Source organism: Sinocyclocheilus anshuiensis, unplaced genomic scaffold (assembly GCF_001515605.1).
Source record: "Sinocyclocheilus anshuiensis isolate Anshui unplaced genomic scaffold, SAMN03320099.WGS_v1.1 scaffold407, whole genome shotgun sequence".
NCBI lineage: Eukaryota > Metazoa > Chordata > Actinopteri > Cypriniformes > Cyprinidae > Sinocyclocheilus > Sinocyclocheilus anshuiensis.
In genome coordinates this window covers 493,254-498,745 of record NW_015552593.1, presented here as the reverse complement: position 1 = coordinate 498,745, position 5,492 = coordinate 493,254, and the positions used below count along the sequence as shown (strand labels likewise).

Below are 5,492 nucleotides of genomic sequence, written 5' to 3'. Positions count from 1 at the left end.
GCGCAACAGGCAGCTCTCTTTTAACACAGACTTTTAAGAAGGGATGGATGTTTGCTTCAAGTGATAGGCCAGGTAAGTGAAATTATATTATCTTGCTGTATGTATGTCGTTTTCTTTACGTTTTCTGACTAAAAGCAACCAAAAAGCCATTTTCAGAGTGGTTAAGCAAATAATAATAATAATCGGCAGGGATCCCAGACCAATACAATTAGTGTGCCTCCTCTATTTTAAAACCCACGAGCCGCCACTGCAATCAAGAACCTTTATTTTTACTCTAAATGTCGGTGGGTTACAGAATCAACACATAAAATATCTACACATCACATTAAATAACTAATGTGACCTCATCCCACTAGAGCGCTCATTTTGCTCTTTTGTTTAAAAAGATCACATAGAAGTGCTCTGCAGGACCTATTCACTCTTGTTCCTTTCTGAGTTCACTCTGAAAGATCTAGCCCACTTCTGCTGCAATTAGAACACGTGCCTCCATCTGCTGAGGAGAAAAGAGGCTCCGTGGCTCCTTTGATCGACACAAACTCAACAGAGCAACTAGGGCACAGACGCACTTCCACCAGCATCAAACAGCAGCTAATCTTCTGTAAGCTCTGTTTACTCTAGTAGCTTTCTACACCCAAAATGCTTTTAGTTACCCTCTTAAAGAAGAACATTCTCTGCCGCCCTGCCGTTTGGAGTCTCAGGACAGAGCAGAGGTTTATTAAAGATGACTTTTGTGATGTCAAAGGCAAGGAGAGACTTTTAATTAAAGGAGAAGACAGGAAACGTCACATCATGGCTCTGTGAGTCGAGAGACAGACAGTGAGCAAGACTTGATCTGTCTTACTTCCACATACACAAACAAGCAATGATGACAGCTTAGACTAGGATTCAAGGGGTCGGTCACGACCCAAAAAGGGGTCATAGGCCTGTTTCCAATAGGATCAGGTTAAAAAAAACAATGTCAAGTGCAAATAATATGACCATGAAAAAATTCCAGAAGCATTAAGAAACCAATTTTGATTCTAACAATCACATGATCGATCATTAACTCTGTGGCTGTTGTCATTTTACAGCACATAAACAAACAACTCTTTCAGACAATAATTTTTAGGGAATCAAAAATCATGCATGCAACTAGTGTAGCTCAAGTCCCAAAACATATGACTCGTTTGACTTGGTTCTTTTAAAGAATAGTTCAGAAATATTAGATACTGTTTTGAATAATTCTGAAACACTGCACCGTATAACTTACAGCATTAGCAGAAATAATTATTTCTATAATGCCATCAAAATAGACATTGTAATAGAAATATACCCAAATTAATCAGAACTGAATCAAATGGGGAAATCTGTATGCATAACCAGTTTTTATACCACTATTTTTTAACCCCATATAAAGCCTACTGTATAATATTTGATACACAAATTTCTAAGGCATTTAAATGATCAACATGATAAAAACTTTAGTGAAAAACCTGTTGTAGACAGTCTGGTTGATAGTTTATATTTTTAGCAAGTAAAAATATTTTTAATATAATTCTAAAAAGAAAAAAAAAGCCCCCTTCAAATCGTGGTTCATGTATCTTTTACTATGAAATCTTTACTGATTTTTATAAAGTAATAATAAGAATAACTTTTATATTGTTAGTAATATTTCAAGATGAATAACTTAGGTTTACTTGATTATCCATACACTGTTTTTTTTTTTTTTTTTTTTTTTAGAAAAATCATGTTATAATGTGAGTATCAAATATGACACAACAGGCTTTTGAGGATGATCTCTCAATCGTCATTGTATTGCACTGCATTATATGTTTGGCCCCTACAATAAAAACTACAGAGATTCGATCATTAAACTAAGCATTTGAATATCATTTTACTGACATTTTATTGACCTATGTGGGTCAAGACATTTTATTGGGGATATTTCTACCTGGTCTCATGGCATAAACGTGCCTGGGGCCACTTTTTAGCGAGACGTGAAATACGTACCAGTAAGTACATATCACTGCAGTTTCCAAAATAAATGAACACTAGAGGCAGTAAAACTCCGACACCTTTTATTCCTTTTCATACAAATTTAGAGAGTTTCGATTAATAAAGCATCATTTTCGCATAATTACTTGAAGAATATCATGTTATGACTTCAAAACAATATCAATATGCTGGGAGATTTAAAAACTGATGCTTTTGAACGTTAGCATCGCACTTATCCAGCTTCATATCTATGGGTTTCATTGACGGTAGGTTTGTTCGGTAGCTCACGGAGTACGGAGGAGTACTTGAGAGGCGAGGAGCTCCGGTTCGTATCCAGTGTAACCACGGTTCGACAAAACAGTTCAAAATCTGCATATAAGTAAGTTGAAATGGCACAGTTGCATCAACAAATGCGTTTTTATATCAGTTTTGCATTTGTTAACACTATCGGGTAGGTTTAGAGTTGGGTTTGGTGTAGGGCATATTTCCAACATGATAGAGCATTAACTTTTAGCGACAGTCCACGGATATTTGAATTCTGAACCGCCGCAATACGTACCAGAAGCAACATAATAAAAACACAGCAATACGTACCTATATCAACGTAATAAAAACGTACCAGGGTTCACGTATTGAACCTGTGTTTTAGCGCCACTCAGTGGACATTTCTCTTTGAAATTGCGGCGAAACGTGCAGTAAGGTACGTAAAAACGGTGTTGCACAAAAAGTACACAGAGGTTGTCATACAAATGATATTTACATGCAAGTACTCTTCTGTTACCAAGATCTCATTGATTTACATTACAGAATTTCATCTTATTTTCGCTACATAAATTTCAGCAACTGCACCAAATTGTATATTTTTGCTAACTTTGGGCTACAGAATAAAATGTAGGTGTTTTTTCTTCTCGAGTATGAGCTACATATTCTCACTATATCATACTCTATGAGCCATAGAAGCCTGATGTATCAAATACAATGCGCAACAAAAACTTTTCTTTTTAAATTTCTTAAGTTCAATGAACTGATCCATTCAAAAATATATTATTTCCTATGTCAGGTTTCAATGTTTGATTTGAAGGTCTTTTTTGTTTAAATTTCAATGTAATTGTGGTGTGAAATCCAATTTAATATCTGGGTCCTGAAGCAAAACCTGCTGAGAACAGCTCATTTACAATACATACACTCACTGTTACGTTCCCTGTGTGTGCTTTGCCCCATTTGCTGTGTGAAACAGAATGAAATAGAAACAGAAAAGGACAATTAAAGCAAACCAGGCTACTATGTGCTAGACGATGATTCGCAACAAACACCCAGAACATTTTACCTCTACATACACACAAAGACCACCTTGCAGCATTCAATTCCCACTATGTGCACATTTCATTCTATTAACTGATGTCACAAGATTTTGGTTGCAGAATTTGAACAAACTGCTGAGTGTGTAAACAGCACACACACACACACACACACACACACACACACACACACACACACACACAGCAAAGCAGCTTACGGCTTGATCCACTTATCTGAGAGGCCAGAGCAAATCCTGAAAAGCTAAAAGCAAAAGCTATAGGATGAGGTCTGGAGTTAACATGGCTAGAAAGAGCATGATCAATCGTGAAGCTAGAAACAACAGAATGCACTCTCACTGCTCTGGATCACAGTCAGATGATTCAAACTCATCCACGGCAATCAGCTGCAAAGTGAAAAGTCTATTAAAATACATGACAGTGGGATGAACAGTGAGTGAGAGAGGCAAAGGTGGGTCATTCTCAGGACACGGTGTAATTTGTGTCCCATTTGTGTAACCATGACTTACTACTTAACACCAACAGAGACTTAGTCACATGATTTCACAGCTTTAATAGCTCTGTTTAGTGTGCATTGCAAAATAACATTTAAAAAAAGAAACCATTTTCATTTTAAATAGATTTCAAATTTGAACGGGTTATAAAGAAATGAGAAATATCTTATTTTATTTGTGTTAAAATAGGTTTTCACTGATTGGTTGATGAACGTTCTAAGGTGTGCAGTTATTTTCAGGGAAATGCATGGCTGAAGTAGTTCCAGGCAGGTCTTTATCGCATTATATGTCCATATCACTTTCAGTTATTTCAAAGGTCCTTACAGTCCACAACAGCAAAAGAACTAAAACCTACAAAGACACTGACCAAGCTAATACACATAACATAAGGGTAAAAATGTCAAACTGTTTTCATGTTTTTTTCCATAAAATTGTGTTTTATTATTCACAGAAAGCACACTTTCTCTCTCCCATGCAAACAGTACAGACAAACACAGAAACATACATGCACACAGAAACGTGTTGTCAATGCTGCTTTGTGACTTTATCAATACATTAATTTTGCAGCTGAAAAGCAACATGACATTTCTCAGTATAAAGGTGGTAACATCGCTGTTCTTGAAGCAGCTAAATTTACAGTTTTTCTATTAGTAGAAACCCTGCTGCCGAACACTGTTGAGAGACGCGCAGATAATTCAAACACAGCTAGTTCATCTCTCTGATAACTGCATTAATAACTGCATTATCAATGGCTCAAACCATACAGCTCTACAATTATGGAATTAGCAATCGAGGGCTGAGATGATGCGTAAAAAATTAGTCCTACAGACAAGAGATTTTTAAGGACAAAATCCGGACAAATGTCTTGAAATACATCATTTGAACAATGTCTTGAGGTGTGGTAACTGTACAGTAGTATAAGTGGAATTATTGACTCCAGGCCATTGAATTAATAGAAAAATAATGCTGTGTGTCGTAGCCGCATTACCACCTCGAGTGCACAGCATTTTTCTAATAATTTAAGATTTGAGCAGTTTTCTGGGTACTGACTGAAGCCACTGACAAGACCTGTTGGCACATGAGATGGTTAGAGACAACACTATCCCTCACCTGATAACCACTGTAGAGAGCTAGGGAGTCAGAGAGCGAATTTATCTCTCAATCTTCAATTACACACACAGAACAGGGCTTAAAAACAACAGAGCAGAAGATTTCAACCCTCCCATTCGTTCACTGACCAGACAATCCTGCTGATTCCCGGCATGCCCTCAAACATTTCTCTAGGCGATTAGAAAACTGCCACAATAAAGAAGGAGAAATCTACAGCAGAGAGCTTAGCCCTGTGGGCATAATACTGTAACAGTATGCAGACACTGCTAAAGAGCAAAAACAATACACATCTGACAGAGATGAAAAATATAACAGCAATATAAACAACGTAGTGTACTACAAATTTTCCTTTAAAAATAAAAGAAATTCACAGGCTTCCTATAAGAAATAAAAATCTCAAATAAGAGGAAATGAAAATTTTGTGGCTTTAAGTCCATGTCTATAATTTTTGTGATCATGTTAGTGTACACTACTGTTCAAAAGTTTGGGGTTGGTGAGATTTTTTAAATGGTTTTGATAAAAGTCACTTATGCTCACCAGGGCTGCATTTATTTGATCAAAAATACAGTAAAAACAGTAATATTGTGAAATATTATTG

The 5,492-nt window shown here is 36.5% G+C and overlaps 1 protein-coding gene across 1 annotated transcript in view; it reads right to left on the bottom strand.

Annotated features, from left to right (window-relative positions):
- Nucleotides 1-5,492, bottom strand: part of pcdh15a (protocadherin-related 15a) — a 202,379-nt gene that overhangs the window by 156,008 nt on the left and 40,879 nt on the right. The window lies entirely within an intron of this gene.